At 46.6% G+C, this 27,104-nt stretch overlaps 1 pseudogene; it reads right to left on the bottom strand.

The window, feature by feature from the left end:
* The window catches only part of LOC123055538 (uncharacterized), a 45,894-nt pseudogene extending 27,369 nt beyond the window's left edge, over positions 1–18,525 (bottom strand).
* Positions 18,526–27,104: the final 8,579 nt, after the last annotated feature.

Here is a 27,104-nt window from a genome sequence, read left to right as displayed (position 1 = left end):
TTCGGATTCGTCTCGTCATTCTGAGCAACTTTCATGTACAAGGTTTTCCCATCCGAGCTACGGTTTATTTTAGATTAATTTTAGACAATTTAATCATTTTTAGAATTTATTTAATTATTTTAATTCAACATTAACCAGAATAGTGTATGCTGACGTCATCATGACGTCAACATGACGTCAACAGTCAACGGGGCGTTGACTGGGTAAAACTGACGTGTGGGTCAAGCATGTCATGCTCTGTTAGCTAATTAACAATAGTTAATTAGTTAATTAGGCTAATCTAATCAGGATTAATAAAGTTAATTAATTCTTTAATTAATTAATATTTTAAATATTTTTAATTATCTATTTATTTATTCCTTTTTTTGTTCTGGGCGTGGGCCCCGTTTGTCATAGGCCTGGGGGGGCATAGCGGGCATGGGCGCTAACGGGTGCGGGCAAAGGGGTGCCCGCACACCAGGCCACCAGGGTAGGGGAGCGCCGGCCACGATGGGCCGGAGCAGGGCAGCGCGGCAACAGGCGCCGGTGGCAGGACGGCGAGCGGTTGCCGGCGGTGAGCGCGGGGAGGGTAGGTGGACGGAGGAGGCCATGGTGGAGCTAGGCGGAGGGCGGGCAGCGCGCGGTGGTGCCGGAGAACGACCAGGGGCGTGAGCGGGGCACACGGCCCAGGCGCGATGCGGGGACAAGGCCGCGGCATGGCGCGCGCATGAGGGGATGGCAGGAGGTGGTTATGGCAGAGCCGCGCGGTTGCGGGCGCGCGGTGGACGGCCAACGGGCGCGCGGCGTTAGGGGTCACAGTGGGCGCGGAAGCCAGGAGCGCGCGGGGCGATGGCCGGTGCGAGGGCCGCGGTGACGAGCGCGAGCACGCGCGCAGCGCGGGCAGGAGGGTTCGCGCGAGGGAGAGGGGAGGGGAAGAGGCTCACATCGAGCCTGTCGTTGTGCAATGGCGTGCTCGGGGAGGGCATGAGGTAAACGGATGGCGGCGACGAGGTCGGGGTCGTCCAGCAAGGCGGCACCGACGACGTCAGGGCGGTCCGGGGCGACGTCGAGGTGCAGGCGATGGAGACGGCGTGGCGGGCGGCAGGGCTCCGGCGAGGTGGAGCCAGGCGCGATGGCGTCGACCCCCCGATGCAAGCTGGGGGCTGAGGGAGGAGTGGGGAGGCGTCCGGCGAGTGGCGGTGGTTGGCGACGGGGCCAGGGCGGCACCGGGCGGCGACGGCGGAGGCGAGTACCACGATCCCGATCTGGATCGGGGGTAGGAGGAGAGGAGCGTGGGGATCGTGGGGGGAGTGGGAGTTGTTGCGGGTGGTGGGCTAGGGTTTCCGTCGGTTCGGGGTTATGGAGAGTGTGAGGGGCGCCGGCTGGGCCGGTGGGCTGGCCAACTGGGCCGTCTGGCCCGGTTGGCCAAGGGGGGGCTTTATTTTTTTATGGTTTTCTTTTCTTTTTATTCTTTTTCCTTTTCTGTTTTATTTTAGTTACACTTTATTCTTAGTTTAGTAAAATATGTCAATACCTCCAAATTAGTGTTTCAACACAACCCACTACCCTAAAAAGTTTTAACTCAAAATAAAATAGTTTATGCTTTTATAAAAATATCAAAGGCACTTATTTAATCGTTTTAACTACTGTTTTAATCATTTTAGAGTATTAAAACATTTTATAAAAGTGGGGTTTCCTCACCACAATTAACTTTGCATTACTTGGCACAACCAAGACATTTTAGTTTTAAAGTTTGAAAACTTTTGTTGTTTGCCTTTAATTCAATTTTGAATTTGGATCGGTTTTGAACTAACCCGAGATTAACTACAGTGACAGAGGTGACGTGGCATCATTAGCAGGGAATTACTGTAGTCTAATTATCCGGGCGTCACAGTTGAACGCCTCCCCTTTGGAGCACAACACGGTGCGGTGGGTGAGGCGGAACCCTTTCGGGGAAGATGTCTCCTAATTACTTACATGGGAGGCGGGAAGAAGACCAGGGTAGTCCGCGATGATGGCCACTTCCGTGCCATCGTAACTCGCTTGGTAAAACATCCCGTCCGCGAGCGTCACGACTATATCCGGATCCTCCTCGAATCCAGGGTCAAGGTCCCGGTTGTGGTCCTTTGGCTGGGGGCGGGGTTGTAAAGCCCCTCGGAGACCTTTCGCCAGTGCTATAATAAACAGGCGGACTACAAATTCATTAAAGATAACTTGAGGAGGGGACTAAGTTGTAGGAGATATGCCCTAGAGGCAATAATAAATGATATTATTTATCTCCGAGTTCATAATTATGTTTATGTTCCATGCTATAACTGCAATGATTCTCGAGTCTGCAATATCCACGAGGCTCGGAGGAAGACTCAAATGCACGTGTGGAATAATAAACGGTAAAAAGTATTCCTAGTCTGGCCTCTAAGACTAGCTCAAGTGTTGCATGATGATTCTGTTTTCCTGGTCATGGGCATGTCTATGCCAGCAACTTTGAGGGCACAATGTTAAGAGAACATTTGTGTTGAATCGACCCGGATTGATGTTATGCTATGAGATTCATTCGTCACAAGTTTATTGGTACATAACACAGAGATGGTTAACGTTTGCATGATTCCTTAGACCATGAGAGTATCGAGTTTCTTCATGCTTGCTTCATGAACTTTGGGGTTTGTTAAACGTCATCCGTAAATGGGTGGCTATTATGGCGGCTTACGGGTTCATGGAAAAGTGTGTCAAGTAACTTGATAGCTCAAGATTGGGATTTGCTCCTCCGACGATGGAGAGATATCTCTGGGCCCTCTCGGTGTTACGGTATCCATCATCGTCTGGCCAGACACTTTGTGATTTGATCACGGGGATGCCGGAATACGATAACGAGAAAAGAGAACAATACCGGTAACGAGGTAACTAGCATAGTGGACAAGTTGTTGATCCACGGGAATGCCAACATGTCTCACCTCGGGTATTTGTAACATATCGCGAAGCAACAGGAATAGCACACGGCAACTGGAGGTTCACTCGAATATTTATTCGTGTGGGTATAGGGGTCAATATGGGTGTCCACGGCTCCGATGTTGATCATTGATCGGAAGGGGTTCCGGGTCATGTCTATACTTCACCGAACCTATAGGGTCACACGCTTAAGGGTCATCTATCTGCTGTATACTAGACAGGGAGTCTGAGAGAAAATCACCGAAAAAGTTTCGGACACCGAAAAGTTTCGGACAGCGGAATCGTACCGCAGAGAGAGGTCATCGGATAAGTTTCGATGATACCGAAAAGTTGTTTCGGGATACACCATTAAGTCAAATTGGTTTCGGCACATGCCTGATAATTCTTGGAGGATGCCAGAATCATTCTGGAAGCTTTTTGGAATTTTCTGAGATAAAAACCGGAAATGTTCCGGAGCTGCCGGAGCCACTTCAGATGCGTTTCGCAGATGAAAATCACTAAAACCGGAATTGTTTCGGAACGCGTTGAAAATCATTTTAGTGGGTACTGGAAATGTTCTTAGCCCACATAAATATTTTCAGTTCGATCAGACGCTGAAAAATGTCGTCGTGAATAGTGAAAATCAGCTTTATGGTTGCTTTATGGAAAGCCACCTTTTGGGGCTTTGCTCCAAAAGATCTTGGGGATGACATGGATGGATAGGAGCCATTTTTTGGGCCCCTCATGGGGGTGTGGCCGGCCACATGAGGTATCCCCCCTTGGGGACCCTCTTGTTCCTTGGTTTCACTCCTAGGTCCTTGTGGAAGGACTTCATTCATGTGCATTTTGGGTTTTTTGTGAAACTACCCTACCCCCTTGGGATTTCCTATAAATGGAGGTGGAGGGGCAGCCCTCCACATCCATCCCTTACTCTCATACACATGCCATGCATTATCTGGCTTCTTCTCTCCCTCCCACGAAAAGAGTTTCGTAGAGCCGTAAGGCTGTCTGGGTTCCGGCAGGAACTAGTTCTGGACGGCGAAGCCCTGCCGGATAGATGACACCGTATGTGTGCAACTCTGTAGAGAGATCGTAGTTTCGGTCTTAGTTCGTGAGTGCCTCCCGAAGGGCTGTCCGTGTGACCGTTCGAGTTTCGAAGGTCCTCCCGAAGGGCTGTCCGAGTGACCGTTCGAGTTTCGAAGGTCCTCCCGAAGGGCTGTCCGCGACACCGTCCGGGGGGCTGTTCGACCGCCTCCTGGAGGGCTGTCTGAGGAGCAGATGAGGGTATACATCCTCGCGGTTGGGAGGTTGTAAATCCTAGCTGCGGGGATCTGCACCGCCGATCGTCATCGACTCTACTTCCCGCTGCGCTACGAGTCGGTAACGAAAAAGATCAAACCATGTATGCAGTCTCCATAGTGGTCCTAGGCTGGTGCGTAGGTCGGAAATTTTTTGTTTTCTGCTGCGTTCCCCTACAGTGGCATCAAGAGCCGTGCTATGCATAGATGTAGGTTTCGATCTAGAATACATGGAGATGTATGGGTATTGCATAATATAATTAGGTAGTAGATGAGATCTATTGCTGAAAATTATTTATGCGGGTGACAGATGAAATCTGTTACCCGAGGTTCTTGTTGCTTCCCTAGAATTTGCGTTTGCTCAATCTCGAGACAGCATGGTGGAATTTGACAAAGTTCTGGCAATCCGTGATCCTGATTGATCATGGAAGTGCTATCAGTTCTTTGGGTTCTGCCGTAGTCAAAAGAAAGATGAAATTCGCAGATGAAAGGGCATCGCAGATATGATCTGCACGGGGGTCATGCGTATGACGAAGTTTAGTATGGGGCTCGAGATTTAATTATCTCGTGTTTCATACACCCCGAGGTGTTAATCTAGCAACCTGAATAATCATACTTGATGATAAAACGTTGGTAGCTGCGGTTTAAGTCAAAACCTTAGAAGCCACGTAAAATAAAATTTTGCATAAACCTATTAGAGGCGTCTAACTTGGTTTTGCAGGATGTGCATGTGATGTGGTATAGCAGTGCTCATACTAATTCGATTATGTATGAGATGACTATATGATGTAATTTGATTAACATGACCTACGTGTCATGATTCGGCATGATGGCTGGAGCCATATGATTGCATTTTAATGACCTGTGTGTCAACCTTGTTGTAATGCATTATTTTATTAGCTATAGAGATAGCAATATTATCTGGTGCATCGACAAGGTGGTGGCAATCTTCGTGAAGGTGACCACCGACGCGAATGCCGAAGACGAAGAAATGAAATACTTCTCCGTCAGAAAGGGCTATACCATATCATGCTATTATGAATTGCCTGAGATGTTTATCCCTTATGATGCACCCTTCTTGATTGCGCGGTAGTCGCTTTTATTAGGGTGATCTCTCACTTAAAATATCAAGTAGTTAGTGTTCTCCCAAGTGTAGCACCGTCACGGCACCTATCTTTTCGGGGTGCGCCATGGATGCATGGGTACGAACGATTAGAGAAGTGTGAGGCGGGTGAGGTCAGACCTCGCAGCAAGATCACTTGGTTGTCTTGACGTTCATGGCAGGATCGTCCTGAGCTCGGAACACACGCATCGAAAGATGAGCAAGAGTCACATAGAGATGTGATCGGCAAGTTGGCCTACCGATTAAAATTCCCGTTATGAGATGATGAGTCTATGGCGATGAATTGAAGTCTGGATCTTGTATCACTCAAAATTAATTGTGAGAGATATTGATTTGAGTGGGAGCGCACTGTTGAATTAACATGTTTAATTCTCAGTGCAATTAATTATGAACACTGTCTAAGTGTTTCTTGCATAATAGTTGTAGAATAATGGCTCGCATTTCCACCTTCCCTATTAAAATTGAATAGCTGTTAAATATCTGGTTAAAACTTTACGATTGGTAACGTGATATGAGGATTGTCCTCAAAAGTGCCGAGAAGGACTTTGTCCTATCACATGCTTTCCGTATCCTCCCGCTAATGCTATGGATCATGTGACTCTCGTCCTTCGATCCAAAAGCTAGAATTCTGTTATGGTCAAGTGGAATATGTTTGCTTCCATGAAACCCAAACTTCGAAAGTTGGGATAGTTATATGATATTCATGGAACTGAAAATTATTTTCAGATACAAACAAAGCAATGTTTGTTTGCAAGTATTAGTAAAAGTGTTTACTATGCATTTGACTGTTGGGAAAGGGATCCAGAAGAACGCCTGTCATATAATGAAAGGTGAATAAAACAACAACTTAAAGAGAAAGGAAGTGTCCAAAGGGTGTTAGTATGACTTACACGCCTAGGAAGTCCGGGGCTAATGCCACTCTTAAGTTGGGTGCTTCTTCTGAGAGTAGGAGAAATACTAAAAGTTAAACTGTTAGAAGTATAAAGGCAAAAGGAAAGAAGACTGTAATATCCAGCTCATGTATGAATGTCATACAAGTTTTTGATGTATAGAAGGCTGGTCAAAGATATAGTTCTTGCGAATTATGGTTAAACATGTTAATCACTAATTCTTGGGTATTGTGAGTTCATCACAAAAATGCCCGCTCGATTGCATTCTGTTGCAACTCGATGTAAGAACTACTATGGCCTAAAAAGACTAGCCAGAAATGAGGTTAAGGTATACACAGGGAACATAGTAAATGTTACTATACCTTCCATCGGTGTATTGCCATCTGTATTTATTTTCATAATTCATTTAGAGTTTTACAAACTCTATCCCATTGCATAAGATATCTTGCAAGAAGGTTGTTCATAAGAGAACTTTTTATGTTCGATGTTATGAATAACACAAGGGCCATACTTTCATTATGAATGAGATGCATGTTATGAATATTGATAATAATACAATACCTCTGGGTTTACTTTCATAATTCATTTTAGAGTTTCATACACTCTAGCCCATTGCACAATGTTTGTTGCAAAAGAGTTGTTCATAAAAACAACGATTGTTGTTAAGTATTATGAATAACATAAGGGCCATCCTTCCATCATCGATGGGACATATGTTATGAATATTGAGGGTAATATGATACATCCATAACACTGACGCTAAATGTCGCAAGACTAAAAGAATACCACACAAGTGTGGCACTACATTTGGTCACATTTGAGAAACCCGCATGGAAAATTCCATTATGATGGATTTTGAAGTCTTTTTGATTTTGAATCATCTGACACTTGCAACTTTCCTCCGAAAAGTGAAGTGACTAAAATACCGTTCACAGGCCATAAGGAACGAACAACAAACTTATTAGTGATCATACATTTGATGTGTGTAGTTCGATAAGTGTTGTTAGTGGTGGATTTATTTATCTGCAGAAATGACTCAAGTAGATATGTGGATATTTACTTGATGAGACGTAAGTCTGGATCTTTTGAAATCATTCAAAAGGTTCTCAAAAATAAAGTAGAAGTTATTGTAACAAGAAAATTATGCTTCTGCAATTTGATTGCACAAAGGAATATTTGAGTTACATGTTTAGCGAATGTCTGATGAGTTGTGAAAGGGGTTTCATAACTTGCACCTCCCGGAACACCACTGCAAGTGGATAGTCCGTGGAGATGTAATCAAACCATTTATGACATGGTAAGGTCAAAGATGACATAAATAAATTTGCCATTATCCCTTTTAAAGTGATGCTTTAGAGACTGCGGCTTTTACACTGAAAAGAGCTACATCGGGTCTGTTGAAATGAAGCCATGGTATGGTACGCCCAACCATGTTGTATCTTTTCTTAACATTTGGAATATGGGGCTTGTGTAAAAGGTTACAAACCTATTCCAAATCAGACAAGTGCTACTTTGTAGGTTATCCCAAGTCATTGGGTATTCCTCCCTCACTATACCGAGGCAAATAGGTTTGCCACAAAGAACGGTATGCTTTAAAAGAGAATGGTTCTTTCTAAAAGGTGAGTGGGAGAATAGCGCAACTCGACGAGATAAACAGTATCTTCATCAGATCAAAGGAAAGAGACCTTGGAAGTAATTCCAGAGTTTCCTACTGCGACTGATACGGAAGTCTCTACAATAAAATGTATGAACTTCGGTCGAACTTGCAGCTGAACCACGTAGGCAAGGCTCGTGCAAACCTCTCAGGTGCGCAAACGAGATATTGTTGTTAGACAACATTATACCTACGATACACAAGGAAGCGTTGATGGGCCCTGACTCCGGAATTGGCTAAATGCCAATACAACCCGAGTTAGTTTCCATATAAGTGATTCAAGATTAAAACCTTGATACACCTTTCGAAAGACTTAGAGTCTAACGAATATTTATGGAACTTAAAACTGATACGGATAAAATGTTTTATCCATAAAGCTCGACTTGTTGAAATAACAAGTTCAAGAGTTGACTACGATGAGGTTGTTTTCATCGTAGCGATGCTTAAAGTCGGTTCGGGTTGAACTAGCAATTATTACATATTTCAATCATGAGATATGAAACATGGATGATAAAAGCATTTCCATCTGATGGAAATGAAAGCTAGGACTTGTATATGATACAGTCCAAAGTAATTTGTCGATCCAGAGGATGCTAGTAGGTATGCAAACTTCAGAGTTCCAGCAATGGACAGAAGAGAGCAAAATGGAGTTGGAATCTTCGTGTTTTGATGAAATGGTCAAAGGGGTTTTGACTTCATCAATGGGTAACGAAGATGCTTGTAATTCAAGAAAGTAAGTGGGAGCGTAATAATATTTCTAAAAACCTTATGTGCTTGGCACATTGGTAATTGGAAATAAATTTCTTGACACGAATTAGGACTTCATTTGAAAATAGTTTTTCGATGAAGTGCTTAGGCTAAATAGCCTCAATATTAGGCATGATGATCTATGGAGATAGATTTACCTAATGGGGCTAAGCAATGAATACATATTGACAAGATGCTAAAACCTTTTAGAATTTAAAACGCCAAGGAGTGATTCTTGCCAAAGTCACATGGAAAGAGTTTTTGCAAGACTCGGTGTCCCAAAACACTGATGAGTAAAATACATGATGCAGATTCCACACACTTTTGTGTTTGGATTAATCATGTATTCCATGGTATGTAAAACAACCAGATATGTCCGATACTCCAAAGGTGTTGCGAGTATGGATACTAAAGTGATCAAAGTACTGATCGTGGGCAACAGTGAAAGATGTCATTGAGTACTAGAGTAAGTACTGATGATATGTTTTCTTGCAAGCGGAGATCATGAAGAGTTCGTTGTAAAATGTTACATCGATAGTCTTCATCTTTTCACCGTGCGATTTTCGATTTAAGTTAAGGGTTTTGTGTAACACGCAATGTGGTGGCACAGTTAGTTGGAATTTGTTCAAACTAGTTACTGTGGAGAATTCTATAACAAGGCTAAGTATGTTGACGCTTTAGAAGCGACAAAGAAGATGTTGAATCATATAGTTCATTCATGAACTTAGTATAGTTCCAAGATGGCTTTTGACAATGGGACACTACTGCAGGTAGTTGCTCCATAACTCAGTCTGAGGAATCCAGGTTCGACCTGTGATTCACATACATACAAAGCCAAGTCCACACAAAATATGAATTTTGTGAAAACGTGAAAACGCGAGGACATGCAAAGATACACACGGAACTGAAGTCGTCAGATCCGTTGGACATCAGGCTATACCACAAGCGAAGCATATTTACACCGGTGTTCCACAGGTGTGAAGTGCATTAGCATAAGCTAGATTATTGACTCTAGTGCAAGTGGGAGTCTGTAGGAGATATGCCCTAGAGGCAATAATAAATGATATTATTTATCTCCGAGTTCATAATTATGTTTATGTTCCATGCTATAACTGCAATGATTCTCGAGTCTGCAATATCCACGAGGCTTGGAGGAAGACTCAAATGCACGTGTGGAATAATAAACGGTAAAAAGTATTCCTAGTCTGGCCTCTAAGACTAGCTCAAGTGTTGCATGATGATTCTGTTTTCCTGGTCATGGGCATGTCTATGCCAGCAACTTTGAGGGCACAATGTTAAGAGAACATTTGTGTTGAATCGACCCGGATTGATGTTATGCTATGAGATTCATTCGTCACAAGTTTATTGGTACATAACACAGAGATGGTTAACGTTTGCATGATTCCTTAGACCATGAGAGTATCGAGTTTCTTCATGCTTGCTTCATGAACTTTGGGGTTTGTTAAACGTCATCCGTAAATGGGTGGCTATTACGGCGGCTTACGGGTTCATGGAAAAGTGTGTCAAGTAACTTGATAGCTCAAAATTGGGATTTGCTCCTCCGACGATGGAGAGATATCTCTGGGCCCTCTCGGTGTTACGGTATCCATCATCGTCTGGCCAGACACTTTGTGATTTGATCACGGGGATGCCGGAACACGATAACGAGAAAAGAGAACAATACCGGTAACGAGGTAACTAGCATAGTGGACAAGTTGTTGATCCACAGGAATGCCAACATGTCTCACCTCGGGTATTTGTAACATATCGCGAAGCAACAGGAATAGCACACGACAACTGGAGGTTCACTCGAATATTTATTCGTGTGGGTATAGGGGTCAATATGGGTGTCCACGGCTCCGATGTTGATCATTGATCGGAAGGGGTTCCGGGTCATGTCTATACTTCACCGAACCTATAGGGTCACACGCTTAAGGGTCATCTATCTGCTGAATACTAGACAGGGAGTCTGAGAGAAAATCACCAAAAAAGTTTCGGACAGCGGAATCGTACCGCAGAGAGAGGTCATCGGATAAGTTTCGATGATACCGAAAAGTTGTTTCGGGATACACCATTAAGTCAAATTGGTTTCGGCACATGCCTGATAATTCTTGGAGGATGCCAGAATCATTCTGGAAGCTTTTTGGAATTTTCTGAGATAAAAACCGGAAATGTTCCGGAGCTGCCGGAGCCACTTCAGATGCGTTTCGCAGATGAAAATCACTAAAACCGGAATTGTTTCGGAACGCGTTGAAAATCATTTTAGTGGGTACTGGAAATGTTCTTAGCCCACATAAATATTTTCAGTTCGATCAGACGCTGAAAAATGTCGTCGTGAATAGTGAAAATCAGCTTTATGGTTGCTTTATGGAAAGCCACCTTTTGGGGCTTTGCTCCAAAAGATCTTGGGGATGACATGGATGGATAGGAGCCATTTTTTGGGCCCCTCATGGGGGTGTGGCCGGCCACATGAGGTATCCCCCCTTGGGGACCCTCTTGTTCCTTGGTTTCACTCCTAGGTCCTTGTGGAAGGACTTCATTCATGTGCATTTTGGGTTTTTTGTGAAACTACCCTACCCCCTTGGGATTTCCTATAAATGGAGGTGGAGGGGCAGCCCTCCACATCCATCCCTTACTCTCATACACATGCCATGCATTATCTGGCTTCTTCTCTCCCTCCCACGAAAAGAGTTTCGTAGAGCCGTAAGGCTGTCTGGGTTCCGGCAGGAACTAGTTCTGGACGGCGAAGCCCTGCCGGATAGATGACACCGTATGTGTGCAACTCTGTAGAGAGATCGTAGTTTCGGTCTTAGTTCGTGAGTGCCTCCCGAAGGGCTGTCCGTGTGACCGTTCGAGTTTCGAAGGTCCTCCCGAAGGGCTGTCCGAGTGACCGTTCGAGTTTCGAAGGTCCTCCCGAAGGGCTGTCCGCGACACCGTCCGGGGGGCTGTTCGACCGCCTCCTGGAGGGCTGTCTGAGGAGCAGATGAGGGTATACATCCTCGTGGTTGGGAGGTTGTAAATCCTAGCTGCGGGGATCTGCACCGCCGATCGTCATCGACTCTACTTCCCGCTGCGCTACTAGTCGGTAACGAAAAAGATCAAACCATGTATGCAGTCTCCATAGTGGTCCTGGGCTGGTGCGTAGGTCGGAATTTTTTTGTTTTCTGCTGCGTTCCCCTACATAAGTAGCACAGATGGGTTGAGACTTACCCAGCTAGGTGGATTGTACATGGAATATCCATCTCTGCGCTTGATATAAAGGAATTCCTCCTCCTCCCCCTTGTAAAATTCGGCCAATATTTTGGCCAAAGCGGCGGGGGTGTCCGGACCCTTCCGGCCGCAGCGGGAGGCGTCATCTTCCCCATTATAGTGGCTGAACTCCCCGCACTATTGAAATCGCCATTACCTCGGCTATTGATAATCCGGACTGAGCAAGCGTCTTTATCTTGCTCATGAGTTGATGAACTTCCGCACTATCGTCTTCCTCAAGACTCCGAGGGTGCCAGCTATGGCGTTTCTTCAACGGAACACTTGTGAACTCGGGAAGGCCCCTCCGAACTGGGTCTGGAAGTGCGACGTCCTCAATATAGAACCATTCGGACGCCCATTCTTCGGATGCCTTCCTTGGTGTGCCGGATATGTTGGGTAACGTAGCAATAATTCAAAATTTTCTACGTATCACCAAGATCAATCTATGGAGTCATCTAGCAACGAGAGAGAGGGGAGTGCATCTACATACCCTTGTAGATCGCGCGCGGAAGCGTTCATGAGAACGGGGTTGATGGAGTCGTACTCGTCGTGATCCAAATCACCGATGATCCTAGCGCCGAACGGACGGCACCTCCGCGTTCAACACACGTACGGAGCGGGGACGTCTGTTGGGGATTGTAGCAGAATTTTAAAATTTCCTACACATCACCAAGATCCATCTATGGAGTATACTAGCAACGAGGGGAAAGGAGTGCATCTACATACCCTTGTAGATCGCGAGCGGAAGCGTTCCAATGAACGGGGTTGATGGAGTCGTACTCGCCGTGATCCAAATCACCGATGACCGAGTGCCGAACGGACGGCACCTCCGCGTTCAACACACGTACGGAGCAGCGACGTCTCCTCCTTCTTGATCCAGCAAGGGGGAAGGAGAGGTTGATGGAGATCCAGCAGCACGACGGCGTGGTGGTGGAAGTAGCGGGATCTCGGCAGGGCTTCGCCAAGCTTCTGCGAGAGGGAGAGGTGTTGCAGGGGGAGAGGGAGGCACCAGGGGCTGTGTTGTTGCTGCCCTCCCTCCCCCCACTATATATAGGACCCCTGGGGGGGCGCCGGCCCTCGGAGATCAGATCTCCAAGGGGGGCGGCGGCAAGGGGGAAGGGGGGTGGCTTCCCCCCCAAGCCAAGTGGGGCGCCCCCCACCCCTAGGGTTTCCAACCCTAGGCGCAGGGGGAGGCCCAAGGGGGGGCGCCCCAGCCCACTAAGGGCTGGTTCCCTTCCCACTTCAGCCCATGGGGCCCTCCGGGATAGGTGGCCCCACCCGGTGGTCCCGGTAAAATACCGATAACCCCCGAAACTTTCCCGGTGGCCGAAACTGGACTTCCTATATATAATTCTTCACCTCCGGACCAGTCCGGAACTCCTCGTGATGTCCGGGATCTCATCCGGGACTCCGAACAACTTTCGGGTTTACGCATACTCATATCTCTATAACCCTAGCGTCACCGATCCTTAAGTGTGTAGACCCTACGGGTTCGGGAGACATGCAGACATGACCGAGATGCCTCTCCGGTCAATAACCAACAGCGGATCTGGATACCCATGTTGGCTCCCACAAGTTCCACGATGATCTCATCGGATGAACCACGATGTCGAGGATTCAATCAATCCCGTATACAATTCCCTTTGTCAATCGGTATGTTACTTGCCCGAGATTCGATCGTCGGTATCCCAATACCTTGTTCAATCTCGTTACCGGCAAGTCTCTTTACTCGTACCGCAATGCATGATCCCGTGACTAACTCCTTAGTCACATTGAGATCATTATGATGATGCATTACTGAGTGGGCCCAGAGATACCTCTCCGTCATACGGAGTGACAAATCCCAGTCTCGATCCGTGCCAACCCAACAGACACTTTCGGAGATACCCGTAGTGCACCTTTATAGTCACCCAGTTACGTTGTGACGTTTGGCACACCCAAAGCACTCCTACGGCATCCGGGAGTTGCACGAACTCATGGTCTAAGGAAATGAAACTTGACATTGGAAAAGCTCTAGCAAATGAACTACACGATCTTTGAGCTATGCTTAGAATTGGGTCTTGTCCATCACATCATTCTCCTAATGATGTGATCCCGTTATCAATGACATCCAATGTCCATAGTCAGGAAACCATGACTATCTGTTGATCAACGAGCTAGTCAACTAGAGGCTTACTAGGGACACGTTGTTGTCTATGTATTCACACATGTATTACGATTTCCGGATAACACAATTATAGCATGAACAATAGACAATTATCATGAACAAAGAAATCTAATAATAACCATTTATTATTGCCTCTAGGGCATATTTCCAACAACGTCTCCTCCTTCTTGATCCAGCAAGGGGGGAGGAGAAGTTGATGGAGATCCAGCAGCACGACAGCGTGGTGGTGGAAGTAGCGGGATCCCGGCAGGGCATCGCCAAGCGCAAGCGGGGAGGAAGAGGTGTCACGGGAGGGAGGGAGGCGCCAGGGCTTCGGGTGCTGCTCCCATGCGCCTCCCCACTATATATAGGGGTGGAGGGGGCTGGTTTCTTGGCCTCCGAGTCCATTGGGACGTTGGCAAAGGTGCGGGAAAGAAATCCCATCATTTCCCTTCCCCGCCGATTGTTATCCCCCTTTTTTAGGGATCTTGATCTTATCCCTTCGGGATATGATCTTATTCCTTCTAAGGTGGGATCTTGGTACGCCTTGACCAGGGGTGTGGGGCCTTGCCCCCACTACCCACGTTCATGTGGGTCCCCCCATGCAGGTGGGCCCCACTTCGGAACCTTCTAGAACCTTCCCGGTACAATACCGAAAAATCCCGAACATTTTCCGGTGGCCAAAATAGGACTTCCCATATATAAATCTTTACCTCCGGACCATTCCGGAACTCCTCGTGACGTCCGGGATCTCATCCGAGACTCCGAACAACTTTCGGTTAACTGCATACTAATATCTCTACAACTCTAGCGTCACCGAACCTTAAGTGTGTAGACCCTACGGGTTCGGGAGACATGTAGACATGACCGAGACATTTCTCCGGTCAATAACCAACAGCGGGATCTGGATACCCATGTTGGCTCCCACATGCTCCACGATGATCTCATCGGATGAACCACGATGTCGAGGATTCAATTAATCCCGTATACAATTCACTTTGTCTATCGGTATGTTACTTGCCCGAGATTCGATCATCGGTATCCCAATACCTCGTTCAATCTCGTTACCGGCAAGTCTCTTTACTCATTCCGTAACACATGATCCCATGGCTAACTCCTTAGTCACATTGAGCTCATTATGATGATGCATTACCGAGTGGGCCCAGAGATACCAGTCTCGATTCGTGCCAACCCAACAGACACTTTCGGAGATACCTGTAGTGCACCATTATAGCCACCCAGTTACGTTGTGATGTTTGGTACACCCAAAGCATTCCTACGGTATCCGGGAGTTGCACAATCTCATGGTCTAAGGAAATGATACTTGACATTAGAAAAGCTCTTAGCAAACGAACTACACGATCTTGTGCTATGCTTAGGATTGGGTCTTGTGCATCACATCATTCTCCTAATGATGTGATCCCATTATCAATGACATCCAATGTCCATGGTCAGGAAACCATAACCATCTATTGATCAACGAGCTAGTCAACTAGAGGCTTACTAGGGACATGTTGTGGTCTATGTATTCACACATGTATTACGGTTTCTAGTTAATACAATTATAGCATGAACAATAGACAATTATCATGAACAAGGAAATACAATAATAACCATTTTATTATTGCCTCTAGGGCATATTTCCAACAGGATAGGTATCCGGTCTCGGTGATGCGCCATATTTCGGCTCCGCCCACTTCGAATATTGATCCCTCGTGGTTGCACGGGACGAGACAGAATAACTTTCTCCACAATTCAAAATGGGCCTCACAACCCAGGAATAGCTTGCAAAGGGCGACGTAACCCGCGATGTGTAGGATGGAGGCCGGCGTAAAGCTGTGGAGTTGGAGGCCATAATACTCCAGAAGCCCGCGAAGGAATGGATGAATTGGAAAACCGACACCTCTCAGCAGATAGGGGACGAAGCACACTCGTTCCCCCCGGATGGATTGGGGAAATCTTCAGCCTGAGCCCCGCCATCGAAGACGGTCAATCCTGCTCGAACAGGGACCAAACCCGTGGGAGGAAGAAATCCCTGCGTTTGCAGCTTCTCCAGCTGAATATGGGATACAGAGCAGCTCTCCCACTCGCCTTTTTCTGGGCCGCAGGGACGGGGAGAGGAGCTAGGAGCGCTGGCCATGTCGGAATGGTCTTTCCTGGCGATCTCTGAGGATTTTTCCGTGTGGTGCCTAATGGATCTGAGATCCTATCCCTTAAATTGACTCTCTTTTTCATGGCCGGGGTGTTATGTGCAAAAATGCCCTGACCTCTCGTATTCGCCTGACACGTAGAAGCTGAAGTTGTGGATACACAGAAGACGAGGAGGGCAACATTAAATGGAACGCCGAATACATCTCGCTGAATTCATCGGAGGAGGAACCCGCCTTGCAATGCCGAAGACAATGCAGCGTGGAAGGCAAGCTTGGCGATCGAACGTGTAGATTTCTCCCTCTGTAACCGACCTCATGTAACCCTAGATCCTCCCGGTGTCTATATAAGTCGGAGGACTTAGTCCGGAGACATATATTCATTACCATAGTCATACAGGCTAGACTTCTAGGGTTTAGCCATTACGATCTCGTGGTAGATCAACTCTTGTAATACTCTTATTCATCAAGATCGATCAAGCAAGAAGTAGGGTATTACCTCCATAGAGACGGCCCAAACCTAGGTAAACATCATGTCCCCTGTCTCCTGTTCCCATCGACCATAGACACACAGTTTGGGACCCCCTACCCGAGATCCGCCGGTTTTGACACCGACAGACTGGATTACACGTGAACAAATGGGGACTTTCGCCGGTTGGTTGCAGACACGTGCCATGCATGAGGCCGCTATTGAAGATGGCCTATACTTGCCGTACCGGTTACCATCTTCGAATATAATGACTTTCAAAAGGTACGAGATAAATGGGAATACATTTTACATGATCACCAAGATAAGAAAAGCATCAACCAAAACAGTGGTGTCCGCTTTGATGCAGCAACCAAGAGGGGAAAGGACACATATTATGGTTACATAGAGGACATATGGGAACTTGACTATGGACGTGGTTTGAAGGTCCCTTTGTTTCGGTGCAAATGGGTCAATATAACACGAGGCGGGGTAACGTAAGGAACGCAGTACGGAATGACAACAATGGATCTCAACAATCTTGCATACCTACACGAACCATTCGTCCTAGCCAATGATGTGGCACAGGTTCTCTATGTGAAGGACATGTCTACCAAGCTGAGAAAAAGAAAAGATAAGGAAGTGAATACATCATACGATGAGCCAAAGTGCCACATAGTTCTTTCAGGGAAAAGAAACATCGTGGGAGTGGATGACAAGACTGACATGTCAAAAGATTATGAAAAGTTTGATGAAATTGCTCCATTCACAGTGAATATTGACCCGAACATCCGGTTAAATGATGAAAATTGTTCATGGTTACGGCGCAAAGGGACGCACGCGAAGAAACATTTTCACACCCAAAGATCTCACTTTCGGATGTGATCGGCAGAACAGGCAGATAATCAGTGGCACTGATAGTAGTCTTTGCTTGCAACAGGAAGTTCATCACAACTTCCGTCTCCATTTGGCATCCGAACATGCACTTGTCCAGCTGCAGATACATGTTGTACAGCTAGCAGTGCAAACAAGGGCAACTATTTAAAAACATGATGAACTCGCTCACATCTTTCATGGTTTCCCTTACGGTGCCAAGAACTTGCTCCAGCAGCTCAGCTTGTCTGCACCTTCACTGCTGCCACTGCAGAAACATACACGCTTGGCAGGGTTGAAGTTAGATGGGGCAAAGGAGTAAATGACTTCATGATCCTTTGTCCTGCCATCTCCATGGTCTCGGCAACTGAAGATATCGAAAGTGTAATACCCCATGTACATCGAAAATTTACATCTGAGAACGGATGCAACGGAGCACTTTATTTTGAAGTTCAGAAAAACAGATTTTTACGGCTCAAACTTTTTCAAGTTTTTGTGTGCATGAACGTATTGCAATGCTGTATATCAGGCCAAAATTTCAGCAGTATACATGCTTACATGTAAAAGCTACAGCAAAGACAAAATATATGAAAATTAGGGGCTTGTTTTTTGTTGTTTTCATGCCGATTTTTTTTCTTTTTTTGTGCAGCACGTAATACAACGTATTATTGAACGAAATTTCACAGGTATTAAGACCACATCCATGCGTATTCATGTAAAAAACATCAAAAAAATTCAAATCTTTTAAGCACCTTTTTGGAGCAGTTCAAAATAAAAGTGTTCCATTGCCCTGATGTTTTGAAGAACCGTTTTATCTGTACATCTCCTTTCTCAGTATGTTGAGTTGATGCAGCATGGGCGCCTGGTTGGTAATGAGCTGGCCATCTGCCTCCTCGACGACGATACGAACCCGTAGCAGCAGCCATTGTAGGCTGTGCAGCCTCTCCTCCTCGGTTGGTGCCGGTGTCTGCTTTAGATATGGATCTACTTGCAAACTCACCCATAGCAACAGAAAAGATTACCTCCATGCATATGTGTTTGAGTACCCCCTGCAACAAATCAATTTGAAGTGCTGAGTGAAGCACATATATATCTGAAAGTTGTGAAAGAACTCTCCAAAGGATTTGTCTTGCTTCTCCGTTGATGTCGTGCTATTCTTTGATGATCATCCAATTGAATGTGAAATTGACTAATATATTTAGTGCCTTGCTAGAAATTTGGAAACGGTCCTCTAGCGACGACTTTTGCTAGTTTACAAGGAGCATAAGAAAACAAAGAGGTGGTGTCAAACTAATAAGACTTTTCTCCCCCGGCTACTCAACCTGCTTTTAATAAGCATGAAAGTGACCCTACAACACCTTTGCAAACCCAGAGTGATTATTGATCTTGGTTATGGGCGTGGCCTTCTTGATAGTTATCTTTTTTTCACAAAATGACAGTAGGGGGAAAACCCCTACTGTTTTTTCATATATCTATATAAATGGGAGGTTTACATAGACATATCAGCTACTTTACATCTTTTTGCAAACCACACACCTGGTGTGATTGCACAACCAATCCAGAATTAGAGAGGAGGCTATACAATAGAGGTACAAAAAGTGATCAGAGCAGCTCTATGTGCTGCCTTAACCCTATGTTGGAGTAAAATCAAATCTTCTTTGAATTTTTTGAGCCAAGAGTCTACACTAGGAGCCAGTCCTCTGAAGTGCTTGTTGTTTCTCTCATTCCATATGTTCCAAGCCGCGGTCTAGAATGTTCCATAGAAGAATGGGTTCGGCCAGGTATCTTTTGTGGCTTGAAGGAGATTGAGGCGACATTGAAAGGTCGGCCAGTCAATGTGTAGTCTAGCCCAACAGCTCTGACTAAAAGGACAGGTGAAGATCATGTGGTCCACTGTCTCCTCAATGTGCTGGCCGCAGAGGATGCAGTTGAAGTTGTTGCCAATATTATAGTGTCTCCTCTTCAGCATGTTGCGTGTGTTGAGCCTGTCATGAAATAAGAGCCAACCAAACACTTTGATTTTCAAAGTGCACTTGGACTTCCAAAGTTGACCGAATGCATGATGCGTGTCCCCGTCCCTAAAGTAGTTGTTGTAGTAGTCCCTTGGTTTGTAAAGCGTGGATCCCCAAGAATAGTGCCAAACATCATGCAGTGATGTCGATGGAGAGATCCATGTTGGTTGTGACTGAATATCCTGGATCTCAACAAGAGCCTGGGGTGAGACGAGAGGGTGAAAGGTTTCATGCATGTACGTAGTGGCCATTGCATCAGCAACAGACAGATCCTCTTGCATGGCAAACGAGAAAGCACGAGGGTGTGAGATCTGTAAAACCTCCTCCCTCCAGTGATCTTTCCAAAAGAGGGTCGACGTTCCATCAACCAGCTGAACTCGAGAAATTCCTCGATAAATGGGGGTTAGCTTAAGGATATCTTTCCACCAGAACGAACCAACCAGGCCAACAGCGTGTGGAATTTTGCCAACGTAATGATTTTCCCAGATAAGGTTAACCCAAGGCACATCTTCTCTGTTAAAGAACTTGTGCAGGAATTTTAGTAACAAGGCCTCATTCACTACAAAAAAAAGACACATCCGTGACATTTTGGGCCGAACGAAATTTTTTTCTGTCATACTTATGACACTTCTATGACAATAATTATGACAAAACACGGTATCATCATAGATGTGGTGGGGTCCTACTTCTATGACAAAAAATCATGACAGAAAATGGGCTTTTCGTCCTGGGCAGGCCGGAGACGCAGCTGCATGACATTCTTTGGCCCGTCCATGATGGAAAAAACCGTGGTAGAAGCAAGGGCGAGGAAAATACCGGGGTGTTCCCGGTTACGGTGGGTGGTCGTGGCCGAGCGATGCGCGTTTCTCTCGTACACGCATGCGCGTGGGTGCGAGGCGTTCGGCTCTAACTGAACCCGAGCGAGGCGTCAGGCTCTAACTGAACCCGAGCGATTGCACTGCAGGCTACGCGTTACTGAACCCGAGCGATCGATCGATGGCTGTTAACTGAACCCGATCGAGCGATTCCTTCTCTACGGCTGCTAACTGAAGCCGATCGATGCTGCCTCTGGATGAACAGTGAGCGCTGCTGGGGGGTTTGGATGAACAGTTCCCGGTGGGTGTGGATGAACAAGACCCAGTGGCGTTGCCTCTGGATGAACAGTGAGCGTTGCTGGGGGGTTTGGACGAACAGTTCACGGTGGGGGTGGATGGACAGGACCCCGATCGTTCGAGCCGGTTGGGGCTTGATGAACAGGACCCCGTGGAGGGCAGGATGAACAGGACGACCCCGTGGAGGGCAGGATGAACAGTAGCCCGTGGAGGGGTGGTTGAACATTAGCCCATGGAGGGGTGGTTGAACAGGAGCCCGTGGAGAGGGCTGGTTGAACAGTAGCCGGTGGAGTAGCGCGCGGTGGAGGCTGGATGAACAGTCGCAGGTGAAGGCTGTAGGAGGTCGACGGTGGATGAACAGTAGCCCATGGAGGCAGGAGGGGGTCGACGGGGGAGATGAACAGTATCCCGTGGAGTCCCATTTTGCGGTACGCCACACCCCTCCCGATGAACAGGACCCCCGTTTCGACCATAGCGCTCCAACACAAGTCCGTTTCCTCCGTTTTGCGGCACGACACACCCCTTCCGATCAACATGACTCCCATTTCGACCGTAGGAGGTCCGTTTCCTCCGTTTTGCAGTACGCCAGACCCCTCCCGATGAACAGGATCCCGTTTTGAACGTGGCCGGTCGAACACAAGGCCGTTTCCTCCGTTCTGCGGTACGCCAGGCCTCGTTTCCATCGGCTATTCCGTCCAAGCCGGTTGGCTCCCACGTGTTCTGTTGCCTCCCGATGAACACGATGCATTCCGTTGCCTCCCCATGAACACGAGACGACGATGTTTCTCCGTTCCGACCCAGCCATGTACACGAGCCCTGGCCGTACGTACGCGCGAGTAGGCGTTCGAGACCCCGCCCGTATGTACGTATGTGGCCGTATTTACTTTCTTGCACCCTCGCCGCTGTACGTATGTGTACATGCTACGTGCGCGCCTCTACTACGACACATGCGTGCCTCTACATCGACCAGTATGTACGTACACGTTCGCGACCAAAATGACAACGCTATGTACGCTTCGACCAGGTGGGTCCCGACTGTCAGGCACTTCCTTGCGTGCGAAGATGTAGCTGGTGGATCCCAACAGTCAGGGGGGCGAATCGCTTTTGTTTTGTTTTTGCCCGGACGCACTTCCTTGCGTGCGAAGATGTAGCTGGTGGGTCCTAGCAGTCAGGGGGAAACGTTTTTTCCGCGAAATACGGTGGCCCGTCCGGTGGGTCCCAGCTGTCAGGTGGAGGAATAATTATTTTGCGCGTAATAAGGAGGCACTTCCTTGCTGCGGCCGTGGACCCAGCTGGCAGCCTCTCCACATACAGTCCACGTCCGATGGAAGCCGTTCCTTGACCACGATGACCACGCCGCGCCGAGAGCACCAGGGCGGTGGACGACGGCATGGCCTAGGAAGGAGACGACGCGGAGCCGGGGAAGACGCGGCAGTGGAAGCCCGCGCGGAGAGGAGTACGGGGGTTAACTGGTTCGGCTGCGGTGTGAGGCTGCTGTCGCCGTAGGGCCTGGCTAGCGGTTGGAATAGTAGGGGCCGGTGAGGCCTCCGCGGCAGCATAGCCGGCCACGGGAGGTAGGAGCATGCGACACGACCGGCGCTGCTTTGGGCGGCTGGAGCAAGAAGACCAAAGGTTGAAGAAGCACTATGACCGTTGGATTGACATCGTACGGTCACTGGAGCTAGAATCGTTCATATTGACTAAGTTGACAAAGCACTCCGTCCCCGTCCACTTAGTACGCCCACAAGTCAGCCTCCCATCAAGGTCGGTCCCAACTAGCAGGGGGAGTATTCATTTTTGTGTGCGTAATAAGGAGGCACTTCCGGTGGGTCCGAGCTGACAGCGGGGGGAACGTTTTTTCGCGAAATACGCTGTCAGCCTCTCCACGACAGTACTCTTCTGATGGAAGTCGTTCCTTGACCACGTTGACCACGCCGCGCCGAGAGCACCATGGCGGTGGACGACGGCAAGGCCTAGGAAGGGGACGACGCAGAGCCGGGGAAGACGCGGCAGTGGATGCCCACGCAGAGAGGAGTACGAGGGTTCACTGGTTCGGCTGCGGTGTGAGGCTGCCGTCGCCGCAGAATAACAGGGGGTGTGGGTGAGTAGAGGGATGCCCTGGCCAGCGGTGGGAGTAGTAGGGGGCGGTGAGGCCTGCACGGGAGGCGGGAGCAGGCGGTCCCGCCGGCGCTGGATTTGGCGGCAGGAGCAAGAAGATCAGAGATTGAAGATCAGAGATTGACATCCAACGGTTACGTCTACTAGAATCGTTTGTTGACGTATATAATAACTAAAAAAATCTTGCATACGCGTCAACTTAATAGGCCCATAAGTCAGACCATTCCCTCTTTTTTTAATAATTTATATATAGCTCACTGCGACTTCTTATGCAATTTATTGCAGTCCATTTTTTTTGGTTGACCAGGGCCAATTTCGCATATTTCTGTGGGTTCCAAACTATTTTTAATACCAAAATGTCGAGCCAGATTTAAAGTACTTTGAGGATATATTTAAATTAGGGTAATGCCCAGTGAAATAGGAATCTGAAAATGTGAAGAAATTCAGAAATTATAAATTAATTGCCAATTTGTCATCTGTTTTTATATTTACAACCCATTTCATATTACTTTCAAGATTTGCCGGCGTCTTGAAAGAGTTGCAGCCCATCAGGGCGTAGAAAAATAAGTAGACCTAGATTGGGTATTCTTCAGAAAAAATAAACTGGGCTCATTTTCACAAAGAAAAAATAGCTGGGCTGGTCACATGGTGAACATAAAATATAACCCTGGGCTAGACGGGCCACAGCCCAGTTCAAACCCTGCTCCGTCTCAACAATAACAAAAAAAAATCTGCTCGAGCTGCTACATCCCAGGTGTCAGCCGATCTTGTGCTGTTCTCTTGTCTATTGACTATATACGCTCACAATGTCGTGGGTCCCAGATGTCAGGAAAACACTAGGAGGAAGCATTTTATTTTTCCATACGCTGACATGGTGGGCCGTAATGTCATCCCCTCAACGTACTTCTGCCGATTCCTGTTGTTTGTTGACCATGTTGACAATGCGAGAGGGCGGCGCCGCGGTGAGCGCACCAAAGCGCGCGAAGGACGACGGCGAGGTCTCGGACGTCGGCGTTAACGATTTAGGAACAATAGAACTGGGTAGGCGGCGATGCGTGCGCTGAGGCGCAGCCAGCCGTGGGAGGCGGAAGCAGGCGGCACCGCCGGCGCTGGTTTGGTGTTGGCGGCTGGAGGAAGACAAGACTATAAAAGCAGCAGGAGTACTTAACAACCTTAACTGAAACCAGCAGGGGCACTTAACAACCATAGCTGAAAGCAGTATGAGTACTTATACAGGTTCAACCGTACAAAGCATGCCTCGAACAGTGCTATTTTGCCTACAGTTAACCAAGGGTGATGCCGCCAAGCCCCAGGACAAGGCCCAGGCGCCACCCCGCGCATCCACAACCTTCTGACAGTGTTTCATCTCATAATGTGGTCAATAAACTAGATATTCGCTTTAGATCCATGGAAAAGCAGGAACATAATCTTCTGTCCTATTCTCCGAGATGGAAAGGCCTTCATTATTTGAGACCACCAATGAATAAGTATCTTTTCACCTCCAAGGAGGATGGAGTAGGTCGACATAAACATCATGTTGTGACCAAGCGCAAGTCTGACCCGACCACGGTCAGGCATCTGTATAGGAACAATAGAACTGGGCAGTTTCTGTTTCAAGAAGATCACAACTGTAAAATTGTGTATAAGCAATAGTTTATGAACAACATATGTAACAGAAAATAGATCGTACCATAAGTTTCTCGACACAGTTGGACCTGTTCAACGAGTGCAGAAGTGGCACACATATTCATACGTCTCCAACGTATCTATAATTTTTTATTGTTCCATGCTATATTATATTCTGTTTTGGACATTATTAGGCTTTATTATACACTTTTATATTATTTTTGGGACTAACCTATTAACCGGAGGCCCAGCCCAGAATTGCTGGTTTTTGCCTATTTCAGAGTTTCGCAGAAAAAGAATAGCAAACGGAGTCCAAACCGAATGAAATCTTCGGGAACGTGATTTTTGGAACAAATGTGATCCAGAGGACTTGGACCCTACGTCAAGAAAGCTACCAGGAAGGCACGAGGTAGGGGGCCCGCCTACCCCCCCCCCCCACAGGCGTGCCCTCCACCCTCGTGGGCCCACGTTGCTCCACCGACGTACTTCTCCCTCCTATATATACCTACGTACCCCCAAACAACCAGATATAGAGCCAAAACCCTAATTCCACCGCCGCAACCTTCTGTACCCGTGAGATCCCAGCTTGGGGCCTTTTCCGGAGCTCCGCCGGAGGGGGCATCGAGCACGGAGGGCTTCTACATCAACACCATAGCCTCTCCGATGATGTGTGAGTAGTTTACCTCAGACCTTCGGGTCCATAGTTATTAGCTAGATGGCTTCTTCTCTCTTGTTGGATCTCAATACAATGTTCTCCCCCTCTCTTGTGGAGATCTATTTGATGTAATCTTCTTTTGCGGTGTGTTTGTTGAGACCGATGAATTGTGGGTTTATGATCAAGTTTATCTATGAACAATATTTGAATCTTCTCTGAATTCTTTTATGTATGATTGGTTATCTTTGCAAGTCTCTTCGAATTATCAGTTTGGTTTGGCCTACTAGATTGATCTTTCTTGCAATGGGAGAAGTGCTTAGCTTTGGGTTCAATCTTGCGGTGTCCTTTCCTAGTGACAGTAGGGGCAGCAAGGCACATATTGTTTTGTTGCCATCGAGGATAACAAAATGGGGTTTATATCATATTGCATGAGTTTATCCCTCTACATCATGTCATCTTACTTAAAGCGTTACTCTATTCTTTTGAACATAATACTGTAGATACATGCTGGATAGCGGTCGATGTGTGGAGTAATAGTAGTAGATGCAGGCAAGAGCCGGTCTACTTGTCGCGGACGTGATGCCTATATACATGATCATACCTAGATATTCTCATAACTATGCTCAATTCTATCAATTGCTCAACAGTAATTTGTTTACCCACCGTAATACTTATGCTCTGGAGATAAGCCACTAGTGAAACCTATTGCCCCCGGGTATATTTTCTATCATATTAATCTTCCAACACTTAGCTATTTTTATTGCCTTTTATTTTACTTTGCATCTTTATCATAAAAATACCAAAAAATTATCTTATCATATCTATCAGATCTCACTTTCGTAAGTGACCGTGAAGGGATTGACAACCCCTTTATTGCGTTGGTTGCGAGGATTTTATTTTGTTTGTGTAGGTGTGAGGGACTCGTGCGTGGCCTCCTACTGGATTGATACCTTGGTTCTCAAAAACTGGGGGAAATACTTACGCTACTTTGCTGCATCACCCTTTCCTCTTCAAGGGAAAACCAAAGCAGTGCTCAAGAGGTAGCAAGAAGGATTTCTGGCGCCGTTGCCGGGGAGGCTCACGCAAGGTCAAGTCAAGATTTGGACTCCCCACAACTAGCCATTTCTGGCGCCATTGCCGAGGAGTCTACCCAAAAGTCAACATACCAAGTACCCATCACAAACCCTTATCTCCCGCATTACATTATTTGCCATTTGCCTCTCGTTTTCCTCTCCCCACTTCACTGTTGCCGTTTTATTCGCCCTCTCTTTTCCATTCGCCTCTTTTTTCCGCTTGCTTCTTGTTTGCTTGTGAGTTGGATTGCTTGCTTGTCACGATGGCACAAGATAATACCAAATTGTGTGACATTACCAATACCAACAACAATGATTTCCTTAGCACTCCGATTGCTCCTCTTATCGATACTGAATCTTGTGAAATTAATGCTGCTTTGTTGAATCTTGTCATGAAAGATCAGTTCACCGGCCTTCCTAGTGAAGATGCCGCTACCCATTTAAATAGCTTCGTTGATTTGTATAATATGCAAAAGAAGAAAGATGTGGACAATGATATTGTTAAATTGAAGCTATTTCCTTTTTCGGTTAGAGATCGTGCTAAAGCTTGGTTTTCGTCTTTGCCTAAAAATAGTATTGATTCTTGGAATAAGTGCAAAGTTGCTTTTATCTCTAAGTATTTTCCTCCCGCTAAGATCATCTCTCTTAGAAATGATATCATGAATTTTAAGCAACTTGATCATGAACATGTTGCACAAGCTTGGGAGAGGATGAAATTAATGATACGTAATTGCCCTACTCATGGTTTGAATTTGTGGATGATCATACAAAAAATTTATGCCGGATTGAATTTTGCTTCTAGAAATCTTTTAGATTCGGCCGCGGGAGGCACTTTTATGGAAATCACTTTAGGAGAAGCTACTAAACTCCTAGATAATATTATGGTTAATTATTCTCAATGGCACACCGAAAGATCCACTAATAGAAAAGTGCATGCGATAGAAGAAATTAATGTTTTGAGTGGAAAGATGGATGAACTTATGAAATTATTTGCTAATAAAAGTGTTTCTT

The sequence above is a fragment of the Triticum aestivum genome, chromosome 2D, assembly GCF_018294505.1.
Source record: "Triticum aestivum cultivar Chinese Spring chromosome 2D, IWGSC CS RefSeq v2.1, whole genome shotgun sequence".
NCBI classification, from domain to species: domain Eukaryota; kingdom Viridiplantae; phylum Streptophyta; class Magnoliopsida; order Poales; family Poaceae; genus Triticum; species Triticum aestivum.
Note: the sequence above shows the minus strand (reverse complement) of the source record. Positions and strands in the feature narration are given on the sequence as shown.